Source organism: Clytia hemisphaerica, unplaced genomic scaffold (assembly GCF_902728285.1).
Source record: "Clytia hemisphaerica strain Z4C2 unplaced genomic scaffold, Clytia hemisphaerica genome assembly, whole genome shotgun sequence".
Lineage (NCBI taxonomy): Eukaryota > Metazoa > Cnidaria > Hydrozoa > Leptothecata > Clytiidae > Clytia > Clytia hemisphaerica.
The window spans coordinates 293501-311065 of record NW_027104606.1 but is presented as its reverse complement, the minus strand read 5'-3'; the positions used below and the strand labels follow the sequence as shown (position 1 = coordinate 311065).

The 17565-nt window shown below is 33.5% G+C and overlaps 2 long non-coding RNA genes across 2 annotated transcripts; both read left to right on the top strand.

Annotated features, from left to right (window-relative positions):
• The first annotated feature begins 4703 nt into the window (after nt 1-4703).
• On the top strand, nt 4704-5334 carry LOC136824240 (uncharacterized). Its single transcript, XR_010849104.1, has 3 exons — nt 4704-4847; nt 4966-5045; nt 5251-5334. It is a non-coding gene; the product is annotated as an uncharacterized lncRNA (long non-coding RNA).
• A 1523-nt stretch (nt 5335-6857) lies between these two features.
• LOC136824239 (uncharacterized) lies at nt 6858-8668 on the top strand. Its single transcript, XR_010849103.1, has 4 exons — nt 6858-7226; nt 7426-7787; nt 7992-8156; nt 8452-8668. It is a non-coding gene; the product is annotated as an uncharacterized lncRNA (long non-coding RNA).
• Nucleotides 8669-17565: the final 8897 nt, after the last annotated feature.

Sequence of the window (17565 nt, the reverse complement as noted above, 5' to 3'; positions counted from 1 at the left end):
TCCCCATTAGACAGGAAACTTAGGACGGCCTAATAACTAGATTTTCCTTACTTACTCATCACGCAGAATTGACGTTACAGTTTTTTACATGAAACAAATCCGGGATTCTGACGTAGATTTTTTAATTTTTCTCTCCCCTTGTTTATTACACTGCTTCCTGTGTATAACGTTTTCAGACATAAATTTGATATTTTTGAATCACTGAATTTATCCTCTTTTAAGAAATACCAAACTTGTTTAATTTATAAGTTTGTAAAAAAGTTTGAAGCGATAATGTAAAGTTTACTTTTTTTTTATATATTTTTGAAAATTTGACAAACTTTAAGAGAGCAGAAAAGATACAAATTGAGTAGCTTTCAATTTCCCACCCCTCTGGAAAGAAAGTTTAGCCCTTTCTCTTTTCAACAGTGTATAAATATATGTATCGATTAAGACAATTTCCATCGACTTTTTTGTCCTAAAGATAAGCACTGTCACTCTGACGAAAAAAAATAATGACAGCGATTTAAGTATATTTGGACAATTTTCCCGCCCACAGCAGGTGAAAGAGGATAAAAAATGCTAAAAAATGATATATAAAAACGTACAGGTTGTAATCCAATTTTCATCGATTTTTTTGCCTTTAAGTTATATGTATATTTGCATTGAAAATATTTTTAACGTCAATTTTTGTAAGAGAAAGCGCAAGTTGTACAGTACAATATTTTGGAAGACGAATTTACTCAAGCATTATCATTAGAAAAAGATTTGTGGCATTACTCAAGAATTTAAACTTTCAAAGGTATGAATCATTTATAAGTTGAATTTTCTATCAAGATGTATCGTGCAATACTGTGCGCGATATTTTGCCGAGTATTTAGTGAAAAATTTTTTTGAAGACTAATGTCTTTTTTGTCTACGTGACAGCTTTATTTTTATTATAGGAAACTTTATTCCTCCTGCCTTTTATATAGGAAGTCTCTTTCCGTAGAATTTTTATTTTCGCGAAAAATTTTTGTATGGGATAATTTTTGAATGCCATTTTTTATATTTTACGAATAATATCACGAGAAAAGAATTGCAATTTTATCGTAACTTATGTGATCTTCTCAATTCATATTCTAGCCCTTATAAAAACAGTGAAATATTTCGAATGTTTTCGTTCGAATGGGGAATCAGGCTTTGGTATAAAAGGAGAGATTTGAACATTTAAAAACAAATCAAAACATTCGAAAATAAGATTTTTAGGACGACAGATATATCAGGAAAAAGTTTCTTGTTGCCCCTCTTTCTTCGGATGAAAAATTTCGACTTAAGATTAGTGAGTTGCAAAAGATACATGAACAAACTATTGACGAGACAAATAAAAATATTGTTGAAACTTTGTCCCTTCACACGTTAACCTTGATAGACGTTGACAAAACTGCTAAGTGTATTCGGAAAATGGCCACTAAATTTAACGAGAAGATGAAAGGCAAAAATTCCAAGAAAAAACACCAATTTTGAGATCAATGGCACTTTGTCAACATCGACGACAATTTGAAAAAAATCTATCAGACTGAAACGGTACGTATTAGTGAAATAAGTTTTATTCTATAAGAATTTTTTATATTACAGAATTCATGGAATATAAATCAAATATCTGAAAGTTACTAATTTCCCACACACCAAACTATGTGCGCAAAAATAACACATTTTAGGAAAGTGTTTTCCTGCCGGCATTAAAAATTTTGCGGCAGTGATTGATTTTTTCTCTTATATTGTTTCAGAGTTGCGTCACATATGTTTCATTCAGCAGTAACATATTTTTTATAAGCATATTAAAATTCGAAAACCGATTCGGTGATACACATTTTTTTAAGAACATGATGCTGAGAATGCCTAAAACTGAGAAACATGCTTTTAATTCGTTTTTGTTTAAGAACCTTTCCATCAAAACAAATGCTTTCTTCTTTGCATGAAAAATAGGCTGATTATGTCAAAAAGTTTAGAAACATGTAAGGCTCTAAAGGCCGATTTCTTAAGAAACATTGAGGCTGATTGGTAAAACTAGTTTCTTATAAAAAAACAAATAAACGTGTACATGTATGTTTATTTTTTTCATGTCAAATTTCCCGCCTGTATACACCTTATTAGGACCTGTACGTTTATTCCCTCCTGTACGTTTATTTATTTTGACCCAAGATCTCCCGATTCATATTGTACTAATGTTGTACTACGTTTATTTTAGCCTGTCAATTATTTCAGCCTGTACGTTTATTGATTCCAATTTTATTCCCCCCTGTACCTTTAAATTTGGTCTGTACGTTTATTAGGCACCCGAGAGTACTTAGGTTTAGGGCAACAAGGCTGTACGACGCTTACAAGGACAGTTTATTTCCAAGAGATTTTTAGGATAATCAGGTCAGGTTACCTGCAGTACCCACACCCTCTGCTTATTCCACCCTTCCCTACAAAGCACAAAAGAGTACCCTATGTATATATAAAAAAGACGATACGAGATATATACAGTATATATTATGAAAATATTTCCTTGTATTCACTTTTGGGCTTTTAGATAATGAATCGGTAAATCCACTACCAGGTCAAAAACATTGATTAGGACCATGTTCAATGAATTTCATTGACTGTTATCATGTTTTATTGACTGTCAATTGTACATTATTGACAACAAATTGTTTGCAATGACCATCAATATTTCCTTTCTTACAGTCAATGATTTATATTGGCTGTCAATTATTTTATTTCCAGCTGTCAATGTAAGTAATGAACGGTCAATGCAAAACAATGACTGTCAATATTGACAGTCAATATATTCTTTTGGTTTTCAAGAAAATTGATTGACAGTCAATAAAACTTGCTGACAGTCAATTAAAAGCATTGAACATGGGTTTGACCTAGTAGTGATTCACTTAAGGGCTCTGACCATAGTCAAAAGAAATACTTCTCTTCGTAAACGTCTTCATTTTCTTCTTCGTCAATTTTTTTCAATGCAATTTTTGAATTTTCAGATTCAGGAGTAGTTTGTTTAACAGAAAATGTAAAACATGTCATAATTTTGTTGGTTACATTAGTCAGAAAGTACACTTTAAACACGACAATTATGAAAAATTCACTATGATCAGAGCCCTAATTTAAACCACAAAAGAATGAACATAGACCATTCTAACATCTTTTTTAAAGACCGACAGTTAAGACTCCAACTTGAAGAGTTGGGGCAAAGGCAAAAGTACAGGCGCTTAACACAAGTTCGGTAAGCTATCTTTTATGTCAAAAGCAATTCATTGGTCTCGTACATGTCGTTCTAAATTTAGTAAACCATGCTCTCGTAACAAAATTTTCAGAAAAAGTGAATCAAATGTATAAAGAAAGGAATGTCTGAAAGTGAATCTAAATGTGTACTATTTACAGGGAAAAGGTAACGAGAACAGTAGAAAAATATGGTTTTGCAACGACTCAAATAAAATTAAAAACATCAGCAGCTACAAAGATCACTGTCTCGTGTGATAAAGGTTAAAAAATTTTTAATATTCTTTTACTTCTCAATTGATTTAAAAGTTTCAACGTCTTCCAATGAAAACTACTTTAAAAACAGAGGAAAAATGACGATGTGCGTTAAGGGCTCGAAAAAGGCGCGTAAAAATCAGGTAATCGAAATATCATTAAAATGTGTCTAAAAATATATTTAGAATCATCCTTGTGGTCAGAGTCGTCGAACAGCCAAACGTCGTCGAGCAATCAAACGTCGTCGAGCAATCAAACGTAGTCGAGCAGCCAAACGTTGTCGAACGGTCAAACGTCATTCGAATCCAGCCAAACGTCCTCAAGTGATATTCATCCAAATTTCCAATGGAAAACAGGTGAAAATACCATTCTTGCATCATTTCTCGATTTAGATAATGCAAATCAGCGCGACCCATTCCATTCATTCTGATCATTTGATAAATGTGTTTGGTCCAATGAATTCTTTCATTAGGTGATGTTATGTTTGAAATGGATAGGACAAAAGCTGTTTTGTACGTGTTGGACAGATATACCGTTTCTATGAAGACATACATACTATGAGCTGTCACAGATAGCCTTTGATCTGCCCAGAACCCATCAAGTTGAAAGGACCCAAAAAGAACTCTCTGCTTTGATATTGACCACACCCCAGGAGACACCATTGGAGCTCAGTGTTAACTGATGGGGGAAGTAAGAAGAGATTCACGAGTAAAGTCAGTAGATAAAAGTATCACGGTATGTATAATAATCAGTAGCTCTACTGGTGTATGGGAAATACCTCAAAAAGGTCTCAACCTCGAAAAAAGTTCCACGAGTCAAAAACTTTTGTTATTTGTATCTCAAGGCTTGAGAAAACATAAAAAATCTTAATTTTTTAACTAAAATACCAGTTTGTCAATTAGGATCATAGGTATTAAAGTTTGATATTATTAACTTTGGCTAAAAGTCAGTGGTGATGGCACAAAACTTACTCGAAAGTCATACCTTGTAGTGATGTCGTACACTATTATAGAGGAGTCTGGATCATTCTACAAAAGCTTTGGTGAGAAAATGTTTAAGTAAAAATAAATTTAAAAACAAAACGATTTAGTTTACCCACACAAAACTGAAAAATTGCTTGGTAATCAGGCTTTTGAACAGGCCTCTAAATAATAGATGGCAATTTTCAAATGTTAAAATAAGATGCTTCTTCATTTACAGGAAACAATGCTGTTGGTGTAGGTATGGCTAGTGAATCATATGATTGTATGAAAGACAGTTTTCAAGATTTAATTACCGAGGTGGGCGAAATTGCGAGAAATCCAAAAATCAATGTGGATGGAAAGAATCTAGACGTAAATCTTTTGATTGGTGGAGAATACAGAGTAAGTACATTTTATTAGCTGGAGTCTAATCAACCAGTCTACTGTAGTCATTTTTGTTGGTAAATTTAAAATGGTCATGAATTTCGTTAGTGATAGTTTTACTTGTTTCTATATTCAGTTTCTCCTGGTGCTACTTGGTATGAAGCAGGCAATCTCCAACAAAGCATGCATATACTGCGACATTAACAAGAATGACCGGTAAGTGTGCAACCTAAAATGTTAGATTGTAAGCTTGATTTCAACAAGTGCAAAATAAAAATTGGTCTGCATTGACAGCTTGTTAAACTCTGAGAGAGCCACAAGTAGGAAAAAGATTACACAATATCACCAAGGATGATTTATATAAAACTCTCACCAGCTTTAAAAAATCTCAACACTTTAGAAATCTGAAATCAATTTTTAGCCAAGATCCTTCAAAGTCAGGAAAAAAAAGTACCATCAATGCAAAATGGAGCAAGCAGCCATCTTCACAGATGTGCCGATAGATCACTATATTGATGAACTGCATCTTTTACTAAGGGTCACAGACCGGTTGGAGGATGGAATGTTCCATACCATTATTGATATTGATGAAGTAAGTGGACTTCGTAAAATTCGAGTTATAAAATGTTTCAAATTATTACTACTGTTGGAATTCATCATAGATATGAATTTAGGCTGGGTATATTTTTCACAAATCAAAAACTTATCCCCTAATAATTTCTCTTTAGAAAAATGGAAACAATGATATGCAATCAAAACTTGTGTCTGCAATGAAATAATCAATCGGCATCACTTTGAAATTTTGGAGAGGCTGAAAAATAAATTGGAGTGGACATCATTAATGGGTACTGATAAAAAGAGAATGCCGAAGAAGCTGCCAGCATAATTTGGTGAATTTTTGCTAAGCCAGGATGTGGCTCCAACACAAAAACTGTGTAAGGTAAAGGTTAATAACTTATATGGGTTTTAAAACGAGAAGATCTTGAAATATTTCTTAAAGGAAACCAACTTCTGGCAAATTTAGAGATTAATGAATATTTACCTAGATTAGATATTAACTTTAGTTTTCCAGGACTTTGAGGAGCTCTACACCATCATGAACCACCCATAATTGACAGACGCTGAAATTGATGACTTTGAATTGAAGGTATGAAGATTTTCCCCCAATAGAAATGTCTACATTAGGCCAAAGAAAAAAAGTTTTGTTTCCGGCAATCGACCAGGTGAACTATTTTATGAGAGTCACCGGCGCTAAAAATAGTTTGTTTTTTTTTTGGTTGGAGTTGAGGAAAAAAATTTTTTTAACTAAAGATTCCAAACAATTAAACGAAAACGTTCCTGTCATCAATTAAGACCTCTTTTGTGTAAAAGAGTAAAATAACATGTATATAAAGAAAAGACGAAAGATTTTTTTTAATTTTTGTGACGTCAATAGATTTTTCCTTTCTTTTTATTTTCTTTTCTTTGTGTTTAAAAAAATACTTTCTGTTTATATTTCACAAAGACGTTTAATCGCAGATATTTTGATAAAAGAGGAAGAGAGTGAAAGCATGAAGGAGTGAAAAAGAGTAAAATAACATGTATATAAAGAAAAGACGAAAGATTTTTTTTAATTTTTGTGACGTCAATAGATTTTTCCTTTCTTTTTATTTTCTTTTCTTTGTGTTTAAAAAAATACTTTCTGTTTATATTTCACAAAGACGTTTAATCGCAGATATTTTGATAAAAGAGGAAGAGAGTGAAAGCATGAAGGAGTGAAAGTTAAAACTCCTCGCATTTGATTTAGGTTACTGTATTTGGAAAAAGAGTTGAAAACTTTAGCAAAGTACTCTTGCTGGGGGTACTGTCTCTTTGATTGATGTTCTTATTATGCGTGTTATGTCTGTTCGCAAAATTCACAGTTCTGATACTATATTTTTTAATATTTTAGCAAGATCAAAAAGAGGATAAATAATGTCTCAGCAGGAAATTGTTATCAACGTAGCTGTTGTTAAAAACAAAATTAAAAAAGTTTTTACTTGTGAGACTTTTCCGGAGATCCTCATTGGAGCAAAATGACGAAGCAGAGATGAATCTTTGTCTATAGCAAATGATATATTCACGGTTAAGACAGTTAAGTACACTCTAACTTTTACAACAACAGAAGAAAATGTGGTTGAAAATTCTCTGCGTTCTATGGTGGACGTTTTAATGAGAAAATCTTTGGCAATTCTAAAGACTCTTCCAGAAAAGGATAAAAAGATTGCACTTCACAACGAAATTATCAGGGATGTACAGCAAAAGCCTATCTTCGCTTCAAAATCCCAGGATGAAGGACACAAAATATCTAGATGGCCGTCCAGAAACAATAAACCAAGCCTCGAGCAAGAGAAAATCAGTGGTTGAGATTCCAAAAAGGTAATTAAATCTGTCTAAAATGTTTTCGAAGGGCTTTCTCAAGATCGAAAGGAAAAGGAGTGTTTTATCATTGAAAAGATCTTACTCAAAGAATTTCACATTTTATTTTATTTTAAAAGATTAAACATTCTATGAAGTTTTTGCAAATTAAGGTGTATTGAATTTTTTTAAATTGAAATTAAACTTTCGAATCTTTCAGTATATATACACTGGGAATTATTCACTTGACAATCCTACATTGACACGACCGGACGACAATTACATTTACCTACGGTGAAACCTTTCCCTTAAAGTACTATGTACTCTAATTTTCGGCAACGAAAATAAACTTAAGTGACTGTCGTGACTGTACACTTTTAAACGTTTTTGAAGACCTGCATGGTCTTTTCAGTTGAAATAACATAGACCGTTTCCATTAGATGAGACGATTTGCTTCCTTCAAATATTCGAGTTCTTTTTCGCTTTTTTACAGGTTTCATAAATATAAAGGCTACCAGGATTGGAAGAAATGGAGAAAAAAAACATCACCAATTGACATGAAAAGCTGTCAATCACACGCAGGTTCAAAAAGTACTTTTACACTTTTATACTAACTTTCCTGTTTTGAAAGTGAATTTGTATTCACCCTTATTAGTAGCTTTTTTGGACTAAAATTTCCATCTAAAGCTTGACGGAGTCTTGCTTTTATTTCCAGGATAGCAGTTTTAGTACAGCAGTTTTTCCTAATATGTCTAATACTAAATAAGCATACTTGTTTCATTTTAGGTTGCTTTGATGGAAGTATTAGAAAAACGTGCGATTGTTTGGCCTGAAGACTGGAAAGAAGACATTGTTGGCCTTTGTACATCATTTTCTTCATACAGTGATGAATTGAAAGTGGCAAATGAGAATCAACAAAACAGACAATCACAATTAAACCCTTCACGAGAGGTAAAAACTGAGAGATTATCACTTTTTCGTTCATTAAATAAAAAACTTGAGAAACTTATATATCAGTATCTTTTTGAGCAGACCAGCTTTATATGCAAGAAATTGAAAGGGTTTTTTACACAGAACTTGAGTTCTGTGACCTTTTTTATATAAAGTTATAATTCTATTTAGATTTGAAAATGTGCTAACTTTCAATACTGGTCTCCCGTCCCACGAGACCATGTCAACAAAGATTTGGAAATTCTATCAAGCAAAGTGTCGGAATCAAATAAAAACGAACCTTTTCTATTGTCAGAGGAACATTTTGATGAAACCATTCCACGATCTCGCCAATTAAAACGACTAAAGGAAATCGCGTTAGAAGTTCCATGCATTTCTTTAAGGTAAGGAAAGGTTAAAAAGTATTCATTATTTTGTAACGTTTTGTTGATTTTATTGCTCTCGTATGTACCTTTTTTTTTCTTCAAAATCCTTTGCTAAAGGTAAGTAGAGGGCAAAAAGTAAGGAAATTAGATTTCTATGTTTTTAACTGTAGAAAAGCTTTTTGCAAACTGAGTTGCGAGTGAACTGGTGTTTTTATTGAGTTGATATTTTTCTTTGTTATAAAGATCAATTTAATCTTATTCTCTTCTTTTTGTTTACACTATTGCTTGACGTTTCAAAACGTTTTACCTATTTTATCAACATAAGTATTTTACAGCCCTGTATCATCAACCGTATCAAAAGAAAAAACTTCTCAGAAAGTGGGATTTCAACGAGACAGGGTTTAGCAAGTTAAGCTTGTTCTTGTTCTTGGCTTTGATTATTTTTTTTTAACATTCAAAATGTTTCAATATTGAATTTCTTTATATATACGATCCTGGTGGTGTGGTGGATCCAGCACTTTACTATTCATACAAAAAGTTGCCCCACTGGCTAATGAAAACGAAAGAATGGACACTGTTACAAAAATGCTGAAAGCTGTAGAACCTGAAATCCCTATCTACCATACTCGAGCAATGCGTAAACAGTTTCATGAAGAAGTCAAGCTCATTAGTTCAAAAACTCCTGCACATGTCATAAGACATATCTACAAGACATTGACTGGGGATCTAAGTTCAGAACCAATATCCCAGGAAATTGACGAGCGTGTACAGTTAGCCATTGAAACTGAAGATCCCGACCTGTTACTTGATCTCCGTCATCTGAGCAAAGGAAGACCAGGGGACACTTTTGATATCTTTTTTGCAGAATTGGAGAAAATGGTGGATGAAGTCACAGCTGCTGATGACCGGAGACATGGAGTTGTTCACATGAGCGAGTTCTTAAGTATCCATCACTTGATTGAACAGGTGAAAAAGCGTGTAGAAAAATTCCCTCCCAAACAACAGTAATACACGCTTTTGCCCCAACTAACATCCTCAAGAAAACTTCTCAGTATTACACTTGGCGCATCAAACTCAAACACGCTATTCAAAGAAGACAGTTACATGCCTTCCACACAGATGCACATTGGTGCTCCGCTCTTTACCGATACCTAAGAGAGATGTCCATCGAGAACAGGGAGAAATGCATTTTCATCTCTTGTGATAAGGCAAAAGTTGACTTTGGTGAGCCAGGAGCATTGGTTTCATATGGCGTACGTGGGAGAAAGAGCCCTATTTCAACCACATCCATGTTAGGTGCCCTCGATCATGATGTGAATCAAAAAGGTATACATTCTTTTTAAAGCGGCCAGAATGAATTTTGAATGATTTTTATGGTCCTTTTTAAATTTTAAAGGAGAGATTAAGCGATTTCGAAAATTGAGTTTAGATTCTTAAGCTTGAAAAAGAGTAATACACCAATTCGGAAAAACGGCGCGTATTTTTGAAAAAAGACTGGGTAAGAGTTTAGTGTGGTCGCAAAATCAAAGCATTGAAAAAACCTGTCATTGAAAACCCACTTATCAGTGTGGATGATATGTTGATGATGTCGCAGTCAAAAAAGGTCTTTTTTTGAAAATTTGAAGGCAAATGTCAGTGCAGCATCAGTTGCTACAATTGAATGTGGATAATCCATTTGTTGGTGCTAGCCCTGTTGGTATAATTTCCTGTTCATGCCACGAAGATTTTTGTTTGGAGATAAAATGTCCTTCATCCATAAGTCATTAATCGCCAACCGATGAAAAAACAAAGTTGCCTTACATTAAAGATTCTAAATTGAAAGACACTCATGGTTATTATTCCCAGTGCCAGCTACAAATGGGTATAACTGGTTTGAAAAAATTGCTCCTTTTTAGTTTAAAAGTGCTACTTTTTAGTTTATACAGAACATGGATATCTGATAGACATTATAGAGTTTACATTCTTGACATACACTATGAAACTTCATTTAAATAGTGATTTCAAATAAAACTGATCATAGAAATCAATACAGTCCTTAATCAAACCAAGGATTTTTATTTTGGTTTGATTAAGGACTGTATTGATTTCTATGATCAGTTTTATTTGAAATCACTATTTAAATGAAGTTTCATAGTGTATCTCAAGAATGTAAGCTTTGTGTATTTTTAGGTTGTTGTGTTTATCATGATTGATCATATTTTTCAAATCTTCTTTACCCATCTTTTTCTAAGGACATGAATTTCTAGCTTTTGAAGTTTCCAGTGAGTGTTTTATTTTGTTAAATCAGAGTCTGGATTGTTTAAAAATTTTAACTCCTGAATCAAGTCTATTTGCATAATTCTAAAATTTAACCATTTAATTGGATTTGGAAGCCGGCAACAATGAGGGCACCTTGGCAGTCGTGATACCCCCACCTTGAGTGGCTAATACGCATGAATGCGGGGGACCGGTGGCCTAATATTTCATTTACTATGTGTGTATCTATTTATATCATAATCAATCAACTTTATATTTGTTTTTCAATTTTTGTATTTATCAAAAATGCTCTTTTAGGTTTATTTATCAACTACTGTATAAGTTGGTCTAATGTCGACATCCCTCGTGTAATTCCAACACCCTAGAGATAAAATCAAAAGGAAGGTCAGAATTACTGATTGAAAAAGGATGGTTTCCTCTCTTACCGCTTTAATAGATATCAGGGATTCTGACCTTTCCGTTTTTCCAAGGTTTAAGGATGGGTGTCGGAATAAGATGAGAGATTAGACCAACTTATGGTAATTAGGTGGTTTTAAAATCTTCTTTGTCAATTTCTCAATTTATTTTATTATTTTTTTTGCGAATTAAAGATATTCAGCAACATTTCCATACTTATTCATTGCGATTCAACATGAAAAAATAGAAAATTGCTAGCATTTGGGTGGTTTCACGAAAGATTTGGTTCATAAAGAAATGGAGCTATCGACCTGGCCTGAAAATTTGAGTTATTGAGCCAGGCATTTTTTGGGAGTTTGCTCTTTGTTGCATTATTTCAATCCACTCAGTGAGCTTATATTCAAAATTTGAAGCAAATCTGATAAGTTGTTTGGTGTTTATGAAAAACAAACCTTCGATTTGATTCGAATCGTTTTAAGCAGAAATTCAAAGATCCCTGGATCATAAAAATAACAGAACGGATTCACCGTTCCATTTTTATACCGTGCTTCCGAGCAATTCGCGATCACGTGGCACACTTTGAATTCAGTTTCAACGACGCAACAGACAAGGATGCGGTGAGTTTTATACCCTGATATTCAAGCATTTTGGGGAGTTGCATTTTCACATAGTACATATGAGAAAGAGAAAGACTGATATTGATTCCGCGTTGTCAGGGGTTTCCATTCATTCCGTCTATTGTTTCGCTGCAACAATGGGTTCCTATGCGCTGATGTAGGGCCGAGTCCTTTTAGCGATGTTTCTTACGAAATCTTTGCATAAATTATGTCTGCAAAAAGTTGCTCGGCTTTACCCGATTTGAAATCAGAAGATTTGAGGGGTTTCCTTTTAATTATTACAGATTTTTTGTAATTATGTCAGGAGAAGAGGCTTTCCCCCACACGTTACAAAAAAAAATGAATGAAAATTATGCATTTATTAGTGAAATATTAATGATATTGTAATGTCCACAGTAATTACCAACGTGTGTTAGAGTTTTCCTAATATCTCGGCAAATAATGATCTGTGTGTGAAAGCTAAGCTATGATAGATGGCTATGAAGTAATGCTATCCACTTGTAAAATTTTTGATGATTTTTTGATGAGAATTTTTCGCATAAATTAAAGTTTTCAAGATGGCGGACGAAAATGGTGGACGGCTTTGCAGGACTTCTCGAAAAAAGTAGTTTTTAACTGGTGTGTTTTTCACTATTTTTTACCTGTTTATTTTTTCATTTGAGATGGAGAAGGGCATTTTCCATTTTACATTAACTGGAACTCTTCTATGTTGGTAATATGATGTCTGTAACTTTCAGCTGTATAAAAGAGGAAAATCTTAACATTATAAAATAGCAGTATAACTGGATATGAATCTTCTGTGAACTGAAAAGAATCTAAAAAGAATGAACCACCATCAATCTTCGCTGAACGATTTCTGTCGGTTGTGTGCAGGCAAGAGAACCACAAACTAGGGTTATAAAAATCCAAAAAAAACCATTGATTATCAAGATATCTTCAGAGATAATTTTCATATAACACTCCCTGAAAACAAACAGGTATAAAATATTTTATTTTCTGCTATAGTCATTTTCATAGACCTAGTAAAAAGGACCAAATACGTTTATGTAAGTTCTATTTAGAGGCGGAGTAAAAGTATTTTTAAACAAAAGTCATTTTTTACACAACTGGTTTGTAAAATGATGATATTGTTGTGCAAATTTATATAATAATGAGCAAATTCTGCTTTTTGGCATTTCATTAATCATTAAAAAATATTATATTTGAAAAATTTATTTTTTAGATATATCCACAGCATCTCTGCCACACATGCAAGAAGAAACTGGACCTGTCAAAAAGGTCAAATAAATTTGAAAATTTCAACCTCCCAATTTTTGTAGACTATCAAGATGGCCAATGTAATATATGTAAAAAACCTCAGAAACTACCATCGAAAAATGAACAAGTTCACTGGAGGGATTGATAACAAATTGAATAAAATATACTTCAGAAAAAACATGAGTGAATCCTCGGAAACAAGAAATTATTTTCAAGCAAACGTCACAGCAAACGTCACATCAGAGGGTGAAATTGAGATCAAATTTTCTATCCGCATCAATACAAATAGCTTATCGTATTCATTTCATCATTTCAATAGATTTGACATATATTAACTTTCCTCGAGTTTTGGCAGATGACACTATTGATGAATTCTGCTAAAAATTTATTCAATTATCTATTTGTAATGGTACAACTGGTTTTGAGGATTTAATTCGAAGCCGGTGCAGTGTAAAAGAGCCATTTCCAAGTAATGCGTCAATTGAGTCATCTTTGGGGCACATCAAGTCATTGAGAAGTAACCTTGCCAAATGGCAAGTAAGCGAACACAGATGCTTATCTTACCACATGAAAACACTCTTAAAAAGTATATCCATTTTACAACACCCCAAAGTGGCTTCAATCCAGATGTTATAGCCCAGCTAATAGAAGATTCAAAAGTCGACACCTTTTGATGAAATCAAAATAAAATCCGGTCTCGTATACAAAAAAGGTTCAGGAGAAATTATAGGATTTACAAAGATGGGGGACCTGAACGAATAAATCGAACGATTCATGCTAACGTGTGACAAAGATGACGATAGTGATAGAAGTCTTGCAACATACGCAAATGTATTTATGGTTCGCGGAATATGCTCAAACTTTTGTACAACTTTTGGCTATCATGCTGGTATTGGATTCACTGGTGATCAATTTAACAGCTTGGTGTGGGAAGCAACTCGAGTACTCGAAAGTATTGGATTTTATGTGAGAGCATGGGTATGTGACGGTGCAAGCACAAATCGAAAGGTGTTCAAAATCAATTCCCAGTTTTCTGATTATTTGACCCAGATCGGAAGATCTACTTCTTCTCTGATGCACCCCATCTCGTCAAAATAACTCGTAACAATCTCGAAAACTCATTGGCTAACAAGAATACAAGAAATTGACATGTAATGTCTATTAATTATCATTTCAAATGATTACAAACCAATGACTCTTTATAAGCATTTTCATATTCCCAGTTATATTTATAATTTATACTCCTCAAACATATGACTAGGCTAACCTAAGTTAAGATTGAGCTTCAAACTAACCTTAAATTTCACAATATGATTGATATATTTTGCTATCTATTTCCTCTGCTTAATTATGTTAATACTCCACTTGGTCTATCAGCTGAAGAAGATATAGAAGTTGATGTAGAATTTTCCACAGGAGTAGTCAATTTTGCCAAATCTATTAGTGGAAGTTCATCCAAAAAAGTTTCTTCTGCCTCTCCCAAATCATCGTAATTCAGGTCATTTGGTACGACTATTTCAGTGTTCTCATACTCTGGAAATTTATTTAAAATGTCTTCGTCGATTTCTTCGTTGTCTTCTAACTGAGAATCCACAAAAATATCATATAAGGTTTCTAACTCAACCATCTTTATTCCTTTCTTAAATTTTGAACATTTTGGAGCGCTCTGCTGGTTTGTATTGATTTTGTAACTTCCCCTCTCTGCGAATGCGCGATATTATGATAATTATGACAAATTCGGTTCCGTAATATTAGTCTATGCATTCGTCACGAATAAAATACAAAAGGAAAAATAATTAGTTAATAAAATACCACCCGCTTCACATCAGCGCATAGAACAAAGGATTTGAATCAATATCAGTTTTTCTCTTTCTCATATGTACTATGATTTTTCACCTGTCAAAATTATCAGGAAAGTGAGGTGAAAGTGAAGTGATGAAGTGCCTCAAAAAGGATGGTTCCAATGAGAGAAAAGCATCTGTGGTGTTGACTCCAGAACGACCGGCTACAATAACTTATGATGTTAAAAAAGCAAAACTTTAAATTGAACTCTCTTACGAGATTACAAACCTATCAAATTAAATATTTATAGAGTTTCTGTTTTATTTTGTATTGTTATTATTATACAGAGAAAGAACGATTTTGTTTAATTACTTCATTCTAGCTATAAGAATTATGTCATGATTACGAAGTAGCAAAATAATACTTATCTATTACTTTTTTATAAAAACAATTCGAGGTTTAAAAAGATTAGGAGAAGCCAAACTCCAATGAAAATTTATTATTTTGTGAGAAAAAAGATTCACTTTTCATACTAATTCCGACTAAAGTTTTGATGTAAACCTGATAAAAGGTTGCCCCTTTAGCCAATCTAGAAGAGTCTATTTTCGAAAATTTTCTGGCCCGTCGGCCCCACGTTCACGTTTAGATGAACGATGTTAAGACACGACTTTTTAAATAAATTCAAAGGTTCAATATGATCAGGCATTACGAAGTCATCTTGCTCCCCAAACTCTTCCACATCGTGGAAAGGAAGAGATTTGAAAATACATGGTTGACATGTAAAGGTGATGGTGTTGTCGACCAGCATACGATTGTAAAGATTTTGAGACACATCAGCATGCGCTATTTGATAGGAGAGTTACACTCAATACAAGAGACCATTCTATGATGGAGGAGCAACAATAAGGTGTTTATTAGTAATGGTTTACCTCTAGAGATGACAAATAGAGAGGCTAAGGCGAGACCAATTTAATTTGTTGTTCTACGGGCAGATCTTTAGCAAAATATGGGTCGGTCGGGCGGTCGGTAAAATAAAAATAAATTTTTCATTTATCAGGGTTGTTAAGGTACCGAAAATATTTTCCAAAAAATATCTGGTTCAAAAATTCAATTTTTTTATCTTTGATGAAGATCATGATAAAATCTGGGATGGTTGATTTTCTAAATTTTTCAATTTCTTAAATAAATTTTCAGCTTTATTCAAATTTGATTCTTACAAATTCTAGGTACATTATAATCTCTTCTCTAGCACAAGCCATACTATTACTTCGGTAAGCAATACATGTTTCTTAATTTCATTCAAACACAAAAGGCTACTAGACAAGGATAGGCAGAAAGCACACAGATATGTCTACATGGTATTTTCAGTTCTTGACGGAATAAACACTGTGAAAACGGCACAGACAAAATATGTACAGGAATATAAACTCAAGCCATACTATTACTTCAGTAAGCAATACATGTTTCTTAATTTCATTAAAATTTTAAACCAAATATGTTACTTGAAATTTATTTTTATATACAGTATGATATGTTCATAGGCACTGGTACAGACCCCTTCGCACTCGTATTTAGTATCTATTCTATATGTCTGTCTATTCAGTTCGTTTACTATCTACATAGTCTCAATTAGCTCAATTAGTATTTACAATTCCTATGTCCCATCCAATTTTGTATAGTCTAACTTAATTTCTTATTTCATCATCTATTTCATTGGTGGTCTACCAGTATTATGTTTTTTGTTGATTTTTTAAGGTAAAGATAGTTAGTTATTTTATGTTCAACCTAAAATATTGAAAATGACAAACAGGCCTTGCTATACCGGTTTTGCTGCATTAGAATTTTATTATTACTTCTGGTCCAGAACTAGATACCAGACGGTACTAATCGAACGCTTCGATTACGGAAGTAATCGAAGATAATCGAAGTAATCGAATGATTATTTATCGATTACTGCTTTCGATGACAGGTAATCGAATGCATTCGATTACAAAAGTCGAATGCATTCGATCACTGAAATTTCGTAAATTGGGTGAGTATTCGATTACCCATTCGATTACTTTTCAATGACCCTTCGATGACGTTCGATAACCCTTCGATGACTTCGATGACTTCGATAACCCTTCGATGACTTCGATAACCCTTCGATGACTTCGATAACGCTTCAATGACTTTGATTATTGCAAATTATTCGATTATCTTCGACAGTCAGGCAAATCCTTGCATTTGCACGGGGTGTGCATTTGCAACGGGTTTTCCCGACCCTGTGCAAATGAGCTAGAACGCGTCAGGCAAATACGTCAATTTCAACTTTAAAGTGAAAACGGGGGAAAATGAAGATGAACGGGGCTTTCATTTTTTCTTTATGAGATTCTTCATTCGTTAATAAAGAATTGTTAGTAGGGGCCACTATGTCGCGAAAAAGCTTCCCGTGTGCAGCAGCTTGTGCAAAGGGATTTTATGATTGAATATTGTTCCTTGAATGTAGAAGATCAAAATTTGAGAGGTGGGGCCGGGTGTGACCACCCGTTGCCATGGACACTGACGTCATTGGTTACTATGGCAACCAAAATAAAAAGTCGTCAAAATTGAAAAAATTTTGTTTCATTCGAAAGAGCATGAAATACTGATAAAGAAAAAGGTCACAACCTATATCTGAAAATTGATATATCAGGAGATATTAAGGAAATAAGGCAAAATGACGTCATAAAACGATGACGTCATCGAAAACTAAAA